The 12,095-nt window shown below is 45.9% G+C and overlaps 1 long non-coding RNA gene across 1 annotated transcript in view; it reads left to right on the forward strand.

Annotated features, from left to right (window-relative positions):
- Window positions 1–4,928: 4,928 nt before the first annotated feature.
- The window catches only part of LOC125941949 (uncharacterized), a 68,782-nt gene continuing 61,615 nt past the window's right edge, over window positions 4,929–12,095 (forward strand). Inside the window, exon 1 of the long non-coding RNA XR_007464696.1 lies at window positions 4,929–4,952. This is a non-coding gene — a long non-coding RNA (uncharacterized LOC125941949). The remainder of the gene's footprint in view (window positions 4,953–12,095) is intronic.

Genomic DNA, 12,095 nt, shown 5'->3' on the forward strand with positions numbered 1-12,095 from the left:
GAGTTTGCACTGCGCTATATACCGTTAGGTGGGGCAGAATATTCCCCACCTTGTCGATTGCCCGACTCATCATGCTGCAACCTTGACATTGCGGCATGAGTGACTATACGATTGGTGGCCACTCACTGACTCCATCGAAAACAATACGTGGCAGCAGGTCAACAGAAAGTTTTCAAATAGCGATTACGGCCATTAATTATTTTTCTTCAAAATATAAAATCTCGAAATGCTTTTCAGACACTCACATCTCGGTTCAGTGTTTTATACGTACCTTACGCACATTTTATTATGAAGGGCAACGTTATAGAGGTATCTTACACGCATCTCGTTATATTGTGTGTAGTGGATTAGTAATGCGCACTAATGTTATACTCGCGTGTTGATGTTCAATTACGTTCTCACTTTATGTCTCTCAACTTGCTTCCGAGTGTTTATCCGGGCTCAGACATCAAAGGGATACAGCTATACATTCATGGAACTGCATATTGGCTTGTGTTATTAGACTGTGCTTTCCATGAGCTTCGCCGCGACCTCTATTTGAGTAGCCGCCCACGCCACTTATAGCGCCAAAAAATTGGGCGCCTAAAGAAACACCGTTTCTGTTTCTATTTAGCCTTCCGTACCGATTTTTTCAATGATTTTCCTGCCAGGCCTTCACTGAGCATTTCTGCGAGGGCTTCGTCTGATGCCGGAATTACCTTCACTCGCTAAAGCTCGGAATCAACAGCCAAATTCACTTAATGCATTTGGCAGCTCCTGTCCCATGGCTAAGTCTCTGTTTTCCTGTCTGTCTGCGGCATTAGATTTTTTTCTTCTCCTTTTGACATCTAGACATCACAAAATTGCATCTCTCCCAGCCAACTCACATGTCAGCCCTGCTGGGTTATCTTTAGTTTCGAGCCCACACACCTCCTCCACGTAGACAGAAATTTATTGCTCCTTCGTTGGACTAAAAATACCGGTGTCGATGGCTGAAACTACCGGCGTCCTTTTTTTGGTGTGTCTGGCTCTCCAGACGTGGTTGCTTTGTATTTTTCTTTCTTTTTTATTATGAGCTCAGTAAATGGCAGCGCGCTGTTTGCGCGTAGGGTTTCAATGCCGGAAACAGACTGTGCCGGTTGCTCTTCTTAAAATAATAACGCCTTAATAAATATTACAGCATTATAAATCTGTTTGTTAATATTGGAAATTTATAACATTGAAGACGGGCGGTAAGTACTTCGCAGGGTCCCAAATGAACAAAAAAAATGTAAATTCGACAGTACAGATATATAATCAGAATTAACCCCCCCCCCCCTGAGGCCGACTTAACCCCCCCTTTTGTTTAACCCCTTTTCTTTCCTTACGCATTTGAGTACTGCAACTAAGATGTAAGACGCGCAATCGTCGGCACACTCGCAAAAAGCGCATTTTTTGGACAATTTCCCGTGAAGAAATCGAAATTAGTGCTGTTTAGATGGCATTGGCAAACTGTCAACCCCCCCCCCCCCCCCCCCCCTGGCAGAGATCCTGGGTGCGCTACTGGCTGGAATCATGACCTTTCCTGTGTTTTCGATAACAAAAAAGTTTGCTACAATTTTCTGGGTGTGATTCCCGACGCTACTCTCGTTCTAGTAGACCTGCATCCCATTCTACGCATGTGCAAGTGACGCGCGGCACATCCATTGTGGCTTGCTGTCCCAGTGCGCTACGGAGTACAGAAATGGTGTGCTTTCATATACCGCGAGTCGTGGTACTGCGTGCCACCATATAGCGGAAGCTTCGCCCTAAAATGTGTTTTCAACACTTTACAGCATAAATCAGGAATCATCCTAACGGATTACATCAAGGATAATCAAAACGGTTTTCGAGAAACCTGCTGTTTTACGTCCGCACCGGAAGAGTTCCTAAAATATTTTTCATTTATGTGCAGGGCTCATCTGCGCTGCATCTGCACAGTGAATGTGAAGGAGACATGGTGCACGTGAGAGTAATGTGAGTATTTTGTTGCACAAGCGATCTACATAAGTAACAACTGCACTATGTACTTAGCCTTACTAATAAACCTACTTACTAATGATACTACCACAGAAGCCTTGACTACCGCCAAGACGTCCACTTAGTTGCCTACTTAGTCCAACGGCAGAGTTGAACTGCAATGACCTCAACATTGCTGTAGTTAACTCATTTACACAAATAATAAGTGCCCCAATGTCGCCTTAGCTGAATCTTTTGAAGTATGCCGCTAGGAGTCATATTGCACTATCAATTCAGCGTATAATAGATTAACAAACCCAGCCATTCCATGAAAACGCTTAAACAACTGTGGTCAGTGTCTAAATGTTATTTCTCGCCAGCATCACCATAAGATGTGAGGCCCGAAATTGAAAACATGAGAAACATCGCCTCGCCGAACGGGTGGTTACGGAAGCACGTAAAAATTGGCAGCTGCGCGAGCCTAATGTGATATATTGGGAGGAAAGAATAGCTTCACATTTCAGATATTCCTCAATCGGCGTGTCTTCAATGAGACCTCTGGGTGAAAACACGAGTACTGGTTTTTCCAATCCACGATACACTCAAAAAACATTCTCTATTAGTCATACACAGAGTAACTAAATGCAAAACCGTATTTCTGTCTCTCCTATAGGCCGGGGATTTAGCTGCCCATTCAACCAGGGTGCCTGCCACGATCACTGCGGCAGCATTGGGCGCCGCGGAAGCTACTGTGCCGGCATCATCAAGCAGACTTGCACCTTTTACCGCAATTAGGCTATGAGCCGCTGTTCATCAGCCCGCCATAATTAACCGCGCCACTTCTCTCCTAAGAAGAACCGAATGTTGCTATGCACGCATTCTTTCGAAGTATTACTGTTAAACTATGCTTGACAAAATGGCATCTCTAACCTTTTTGTTGCATAACCGTGCAATTTCCATCGTAGTATCTGTGAATCAGCGGCATAGAACCTTGTTAATATTGCTTCAATAAAAAATCTTATGCGAGTACACCTTGTGCAGAATCGATTTCATTCACGTATGCATAATGATGTCTAAACGAGATAGCCCGTCCGCCTAATGACGTTGGTTGCTCTTTATTCAGCATTAAGCGGTTCTTTTGTGCTGCGCCTCATGAGGGCTACGTGAGAGCTTGCGAGCACACAGCGAATGCGGGAACGTACGGAGCCTGCAAGAAAAAAAAATGCTTTCATTTTGCTGTCTGCAGTACGCGCCACCTCCGCAATTCTTGACGGCATGCGGCAAAGTTCTTTATAGCATCCGGTAGAGGAAGCGGCCGTAATAAAGAAGAAGCTATACCTTTGCAACCATAACAACCTATATGGAGAAGAGCACGTACTCACATAAAATGGTAAGCTCTCCATATTGGCGGTTATAATAAACAGTGATTGAGCATGAAACAAAGAAACACCGTATGGGTCAATTTTAGAAAACCCGTTATGGCTCGTTTTCGCAAGTGAGTGCGCTACACATGTCAAACCTGCAGTGCTGAGCATTCCCGAATCGGTCATCACTACATAGTTACTGTTTTTGACAGCCCACTTCCGGAACAATCAAATAACTCGGTGTCACTATAGCTCAATACGTCTCGTCATAAAATGTGCGATTTACGGCGGTCTGTTAAACATGTTTTATGTGCACCAGGAGTAGGTAGCTCTGCCGCTTTCTGCAGCATTTTCATGACAACGTGCAACGTCGTTGCCAATAATGGCCGCCTCGTGATAGAAAAATCTGACGGCTGTCACTGCACAACGCGCAGTGATAGCCGTCATCACTATATATCCGAAGTCATCACTATAAATCCGAAGGTTATCACTGACATTTGTGCAGTGTTTGCACCTGCCGTTCAGCGTATATACAGGGTGTTTTTTTTAGCTGCACCAACTTTTTAAAGTTAGAAATATATATACCTTGGTCACATTATGTTTAGCATTCGAGTGTACGGATTGGTGGCCTCTTGATACAGAGCAATTTCCCCACTTACGTGCGTAATTAGCGAAGTTACGGTAATTAACTTTCTAATTATCAACAATAGGTGGCTACAGTAAATGATTACTCTGGGGCTCGTCCTCGACGCTACCTATCTCAACAAACAAATTTTGAATAGCGGAGTTCATGTGAGAGCTACGTGAACAATTAGTTCCCCTTGGCAGGCTCCTTGAAACCGAAACTGGCAGCAAAAAGAGCGTCTGTGTCGTCGATGTCGCCGCCCCCCGCCTTTCGTCACGTCTCCGAGGTCACCGCCGGTCCGGCCCCGCGAGCAGCTAGCGTTATCTCCTTGCTGTCTGCGGCGTTCGCAGTCGCCGCTGCAGACTGATATGACGCCGTGTCTGCTGTATCTAATATCCCAAGGAGCGGGGTTGGCGCTACAGCGCAACGTGGCGCCCGACGGAATGACGAAGTAAATTTGGCGGCCCGCCGGCATTGAAGCGCTAGGCCAACGCTGCAGACAGCAAGGCGATAACGCAAGCTGCTCGCGCGGCCGGACCAGCGATGACCTCAGAGACGTGACGAAAAGCGGGGGGGGGGGGGGGGGGGGGGGCAAAATCGACGACACAAACGCTCTTTTTTCGGCCAGTTACGGTTTCAAGGAGCCTGCCAAGGGGAACTAATTGTTCGCGTAGCTCCCACATGAACTCCGCTATTCAAAATTTGATCGTTGGGACAGGTAGTGTCGAGTACGGGCCCCAAAGTACTCATTTGCTGTAGCCACCTATTGTTGATAATTAGAAAGTTAATTACCGTAACTTCGCTAATTACACATGTAAGTGCGGAATTTGCTCTGTATCTAGAGGCCGCCAATCCGTACACTCGAATGGTAAACATAACGGAACCAAGATTTATATTTTTCTAATTTTAAAAATTTGGTGCAGCTAAAAAAAAAAAACACCCTGTATAGATCTCATCGGCGGCTCTAAAAGCACACTTTCAGCTTCTTCTTGGAACCAAACTACGAGGTAAGGAAGCACCTTTCGTATGCCTGATGAATTTTCATCGAGTATCTGTTCCACTTAGCGATAGGTATTAGATCGGTTGCTATATTCGGACATATCAGCTCAGGATGCTAGTCGTAATAATTACGCAGGAAGAGGCATGCTATAGCTGAACAAGAGATCCACTGCTTCCAGAAAATTTTAGGCAGGCGCTGTGCATCTTCCGGTGGGAGTTTCCAGTCGGTTTCTTCATTTCGTTATCTACCTCTGTGTTTATTGCGATAACAATTATATGGACACTCCAAGCGAATTTCTGCTGTCGCCTTCGTCGTCGTCGTCGTCGCCATGAGGTTCCGTATAAGTTGAATTCCTTTCTCTATGGTCTAACGGCGATAAACCGTCACCGCGCGCCGAACGCTGTGTGTATACGAGTAGAAGCTTGAGACGGTAGGCCGACAACCGCAGCTTCTCGCGCACGCGAGAGAGGAAGGCTGCCGGAAACGCCCGGTCTTCGTTCGCTCGCGGGGCACGGGGAATAGGCGAAGGAGACGGTTGCGAGGGGGGGGGGGGGGGGGGGGGGGGCGTTATGCTTTTGCGGCTGCTGCTGACGGAGCTGCCGCGTGGGCACCGTATCTTGAAAGCGATCTGCTATGCGGCCGAAGTGTGCGCCCGCGGGGGCCTCATCTTCAAAGCGATCTGCGATGGGTACAAAGTGCCCGCGCCGAGTGCCGGTAGCTTCGTATGCGCTGTGCTTTCGACGTTCGCGTTGAAGCGAGATGAAAGACAGCACGAAGGTCAATTTGCTGGCTACTGCTGGCGCGCTTTCTCACTACAGCTTTTTGAGGAGTTTCCGCGTTCATCGAGCGAGATGCGTCCATGTTTACCTGTGCGCGCGTGACACCGTGCTTGTTTATTTATACCCCTGACACACGGGCAAAAGTAAAGTCCTTTGCAGGAAACCCCTTTTGTTACTACGAAGGACCTTTTGCAGAAAGGAGTTGTGCCGATGACTTACGGCATTGCACCAACTAAACTTCTTTAGGTGGTTCTTCAAGTGAACGCGGAAAAAAAGCGTTGTTTGTTAAAGCAGCAAGACAGAAAATATTTAAAAAACTTACGCTTGTAGATTACATTTAGTGATTGTAGAACCTAAAAACATTTTTTCTTCATTTTTGATGATAATGCGCCTATTCGCAATTTAAAATGGCGGCGCTAGCAACCTGGTTCGAGCGTTTCAGAGTACGGCTAGAGTAAATGTTCACTGTTCGACAAATCGCATTACCACTAACAATTAAAATATTGTCTCAGGTAAAACAAATATTTACGAGGCACCGTAGTTGTGTAACAGGGCCGCGATTTTGTAGCGAGGCATTATGACTTATTCTACTCTAGTCTTATCATCCACCGCTCACGGCCGGCTGATCCCGTTGATAACGCGAGCGGACCGTCGCTCCGACCACTGACAAAGCGCGATAAGCGCGAAAAGGCATTATTACCGGAAAGGCATCGCTACAAAATACCGGCCCAGGTTTTCTTCTATTGATGAGTTGTGTACGCTGTGTGCGAGAGTACACCTTTTCGCTGGAAAAGTAGATTTCCGATCTTCTTTCCCGCAAAGGAACATTGCCGGGAGGCAGATACTCCTTTGTCGTGTGTCACTGCACTTGAACGCCTTTCCGGTAGATGTCCCCTTACCTAAAGAACTCTAGAGTGCCCGTGTGTCAGGGGTATTAGTTAGTAATAGAATATTTACAACTTTATACGGCCGGTAAAACTACTATGCTTACTTCATAAGCTGTCTACCAATTTGCTATCGCAATTGATGCTTCGCCTTTCGGGCAAAACTGCAACTCTTTTGTTTCAATAATAATAATAATAATAATAATAATAATAATAATAATAATAATAATAATAATAATCATGTTTATTTAACGTGCCCAGGAACAACACTAAGGTCTGAGTGCTGGCGCACGCATACATTATACAAACCAAAAAACAAAACACTGTAGGGGAGAATCATTAAAAAATAAATGAATAAAAAGAAAAATTGTGAAAAGAAGAGAGTACGGACAACAAAGCGCAAAGTAAATACAAAATAAAAAGGAGGAGAAGGGCACTTGAACAATGCATGAAATTATACCACAAGGCAAAGCTCGGAAAAGAACGATGACAAGGAGTTATGAAAGATGTCAAGATCACGAAAGTAAGCGTTATAAAGACTCTGTATCCTGTGGACATTTGAGTGTTCGTGATGACAGGGAGGAAAATGGAAAGGTCTATGTTCTATGGTGATCTTGCGTGGGATACGAAACATGACACAGCTGAGTAGTTCAGGACACATGAGGTTACCGTGAAAGAGTTTGAAGAGAAACAGATGGTCAGCGCGATTACGTCGGTCGTGAAGTGAGGGCAATTACAACAATCCAACAGTGCTACCACAGGGTGCAACGTCCAGGTTTGCAAAGCGGTGATTATATATGCTTAGAAACTTTTTCTGGACACGATCTATAATGTCACTGTTGGATCTAGGATAGCCATTCCAGACGACCGACGCATATTCGAGTTGAGGAAGACAGATGGTTGTGTACAATTTGCGGAACGGTGTAGGAGACTTGAATTCCCTCGATAGTCTGCATACAGAATCAAGAGAGCGCATACCCCGCATTGCAACACGTTTAGTGTGAGCCGAAAAGTGTAAGGTTGCATCAAAAAGTACACCAAGATCATTGATCTCGCAGACCTTACACAACGGCACAGAATCTATCGAATAAGAAAAAGAAATACTTGCTGTTTTGCGTGTAAAAGTCATGACTTTGGTCTTATCAGCATTCAAGGTAAGGTTATTATCCTTGCACCATTTAGAAAAGGAAAACAGGTCAGACTGCAGGGCGCGACAGTCATCACAGTGTGAATTTTCTTTAAAATCTTGATGTCATCGGCATATAGAAGGAAAGAAGAGTTCCGAATAACAGAAAGAACGTCATTAATAAAAATTAAAAAAAGGAGTGGTCCTAATACTGACCCTTGAGGGACGCCGCTAGTTGCCATGTAAGAAGAAGACGTTTGGCCATTGACGTTAACATATACACGTTCTATCAAGAAGATAACTGCGCAAGAGATTCACAACTGACGAGTCAACGTCAAAGTGCGTTAGCTTCATCAGAAGCAGCGAGTGGCTTACTGCATCAAAAGCCTTGCTGAGATCACAGTAAATGGTGTCAACTTGCCCCCTTTGAAGTACCGGCGTGGAGATCTGTGTCATGAAACTTGCAAGATTTGTGATAGTGGAGCGGCCGGTGAGAAAACCATGCTGATTCGAAATGAGCGAGTTCTTCACAGTAAAAGACAATATGTTGTGAAGAGGAAGCTCAAAAATCTTGGACGTAGCACAGAGAAGAGAAATTTGGCGATAATTCGACACATCTGATTTACATCCAGACTTAAATACAAGAAAAACACGAGCAGTTTTCCGCGTGTGAGGGAAAGTGGAAGTAGTCAAAGAGTTATTAAATATCGATGTCAATACTGGAGCAAACATACTGCCGTAAGCTTTTAGAATTGCGGAGGGGATGCCATCAGGGCTGCAGGATAGGGAAGGTTTCAAGCGCTTAAGGCATTCGTGGACAAGCGTTTTATCAAACAACACACCGCACTAGATGTAGGAACCGTCGTGTGCTGCTGACCGACACCAGCGTTGAAACCTGCATCTTTATATGAGGAAGAGAAATGGGCTGCAAAACAATCCGCGACTGCTTGGACTTCTGCCCCTCTAGAGTAAAGTAAGTGAAAACCCTCTCCACGTTTACTGGAGCGCTTACGGATGTACTTCCAAAATTCTGCCGGCCGGTCGGAGGCGCTCTTTTCCAAGAATGTCATATATGAGTCTTGATCCCGCTTATATAGACGTTTACAGAGAGCCCGAGAAAAGTGGAATTCTTCTCTGCACTCATTAGGCAACGGAATTCTAGATTTTCGGTGTGCGCGATCTTTATGCTTTAGGGCAATTATGAGTTCAGACAATAACCAGTGGGGATATCTAGAGCGTTTAGGCCTGTACTGGGGAATGTATTTGCGCATACTGCTCAAAACAAGTTCCATAAACTGATCTACTTGGTCATTAACATTGCTTTTGTCTGTAACCGGTGGTGGACAAAAAATTATATAAACCAAGATACTCACCACGCTTGAAAGCAAAGCGTGGGGATTCGTTTACGCCACTGGATGAGCTCTGCCTTAGTGCTGACACAGAGGCAGTTATCTTTAGTGGCGGATGAAACTTATCGGTACGCACAAGGAATATTTCGGAACGAGAGACATCTAAAACTTCAGCACTCGAGATGCAAAGATCTAAGACGTTGCCAAATGAATTGGCGATCAAGTTATGCTGCTGAAGGGATTAGGAGGACAGAAAGTCCAACAACAGGCTGCATTTCTTCTTTGTGTTATGATTGTAATGAGAATATCTAAGTGTGTTCCAATCAATACCTGGTGTATTAAAATCACCAAGAAGAATTACTTTGTGCTTACTATGGAAGGATGACCAATGGAAGAGATAACCTCATCATACAAAACAGGGGAAATATTCGGCTGTACCTAGAATGATCCAATGAACAATTTTTCACATCGGCCTAGGCAGACTTCTAGCCATATCGACTCCCGTACACTTTCTATATCGATGCGCCGTACACATCTCAGTGAATTGTCAACTGCGATCAGTACGCCACCACCTTTTTGCTGAGATCCACTGAAGTCCCGGTCACTGCGGAAGACGTTGTAGTGCGGTGGAAAAAAGTCTGAAGACGAAATGTCACCACACAGCCAAGTTTCAGAAATAACAAAAATAGGAAAAGAAGATGATATTACATTGCAAAAAAATTCACATGCTTTGGTGCGAAGTCCACGAGCCTTTTGGTAAAAAAATGCCCAAATTACACGCGACTTTGATCCTTGGGGGTTATTTCAGTAGCATGAATTAGAGCACTGCACGGGCCGATCTTTGCGGCCCGGGCCCGGCCCGGGCCCGTTTTTACATTGAGCGGCCCGCCCGAGCCCGATCAAAACATTTATGGCGAGACCCGGGCCCGGCCCGGGCCCGGAAATATTCTACGTTACCCGCCCGGCCCGGCCCGCCACCCCTTTACCTTAAGCCCGAGCCCGGCCCGAGCCCGACTCGAAACCGGCCCGAACCCGGCCCGAGACCGAAAAATACATGTTTTTCAGAGTTGAGAAGCCCGAGAATAACTCGCAGAAAGCCCGAGCCCGGCCCGGGCCCGCGTCAAAAAACCCGAGCCCTGCCCGGGCCCGGGTCGAAAAACACACGCCGTGCCCGAGCCCGGCCCGAGCCCGTGAAAAAACTGCTCTACCCGGCCCGGCCCGGCCCACGGGCCGGGCCGGGCCCGGGCTTTCGGGTAAGCCCGAGCCCGTGCAGTGCTCTAGCATGAATCATGTCATCGTGTAGCACCCCACGGAACGGCTTGAAAAAGCAACCCATTGGCCACATTGATGGGTCATTCAGGCGCTTAAGGGCTTCTTTTCATCGACGGCTACATGAAAAGAAGAATATGATTGATATTTAGTTCTAAGTCACCGGCAGGAGAGGGGAGAAATATTGAAGGCCTTTAAGTGGTTGGTCAGGTTGGAAGAGGTTGTTTCAGAGCTCAAATTAGACACGAAAATAGCCTTAGGTTGGTGCTGCCGTTGAGCTACACATAATGTCGAAGTCTTTCGCGCTCCAACCGAGGCAGGCCTCTTGTTTTTTTTTTTTTTTTTTTTTTTGTAGTCTTGGGTGCTTTTTCAGTGGACGAAGCGAAATCACGTGGGGAAACAGCATCTCGTCGTTCAGCAGTGCGTTGTAACACAGGTACATTACCTCGCGTTGAGGCAGGAGTAGAAGAAGTAGTAAGGGTAGATGACTTTCCGGAGTCGGCAGGTGTCTTCACAGGCATGGCAGTTGCACGTCGCGACAGCTCGTCGCGCAGGCAACGAACCTCCGCTCGAAAGGAGGCGACGACTTGCTCCATCGTTGCTCCATCGTTGCTGTTGCTCCACGCCGCGGGAATGGTTCTTACGAAGGCGTTCATTCTCCTCTCGCAGTTGGGAAACTTCTTCGCTCAGGAACGAGATTCCCTCCAGCGCGTCGAGGAGTAGGCTACGCAGACCTGCCATGCCGCCGCCAAGGTCACTCGGTGGGGCACAAGAGGAGAAGGGGGAACCAGTTTGGGAAAGGGAAAGCTGCGGGGAGCACGCCGTCGGGTCGTTGTCGCTAGGCTTAACACCCTGCTGATTTAACTCATACAAATTGCAGCAAAAGCAGCACGATCCCGACTTCAAATGATCCAGTTCGTCGTCTGGCCAGGTCACACATTTCGCATGCACACGTTTTTCAAACTTTTCACAGCGAAAGAACTGCTGTTTTCCGAAAAAAGAGCACGAGCAGAGCAAGCATGCGTCCTTACTGGGCGCCATGCTGCGGGACTAAAATAATAATAATAATAATAATAATAATAATAATAATAATAATAATAATAATAATAATAATAATAATAATAATAATAATAATAGTAATAGTAATAATAATAATAATAATAATAATATATGTGGGGCCTGGTTCAGAGTGAGCAACCGCAATCGGCAAAAAGAAGGTAACTACTGCTCGTTGGCGTTATAATAACCCTACGCGCCCTTGATGCAGCAATTTCTCTGAAATGGCTGTTAGTGTACATTCGGTCGGCCAGTAAGAGATAGAAATAAAAGTAAAAGGAAAGTTAGCGAGGTTAGTCCAAAAAGTCATTTTGATGGCTAGACAACGCGGAGAAATGTTAATATACGGATAAAGATATAAAGTGTCATGTGGTCGTAGCCTTTCAAATAAGGCAGTGGTCCTAAAGAACTATCGCTTCAGAGGATGCTGTGTAGGCTTGTCAAGGCGAGAAAAGTATAAATCAGCAAACTTAGAAAGCCGACAGTACAGCTTATAAAATAGCAAAGGGAAATGCCAGACCAAATCAACAAAAGCCGGGCAGCCAGACGTGAGATACTCGATTATTTCACTGCGACCAAATACCTTTAAAGCTGGGCTTCCGAAGCATAGCCACTTGACATAGGTATTTCACTTTTGTAAACGGAACGCCCAGTAACAGCCGGCACAGAAGCATTCATATTGCTGTT

The sequence above is a fragment of the Dermacentor silvarum genome, chromosome 1 (genome assembly GCF_013339745.2).
Source record: "Dermacentor silvarum isolate Dsil-2018 chromosome 1, BIME_Dsil_1.4, whole genome shotgun sequence".
NCBI classification, from domain to species: domain Eukaryota; kingdom Metazoa; phylum Arthropoda; class Arachnida; order Ixodida; family Ixodidae; genus Dermacentor; species Dermacentor silvarum.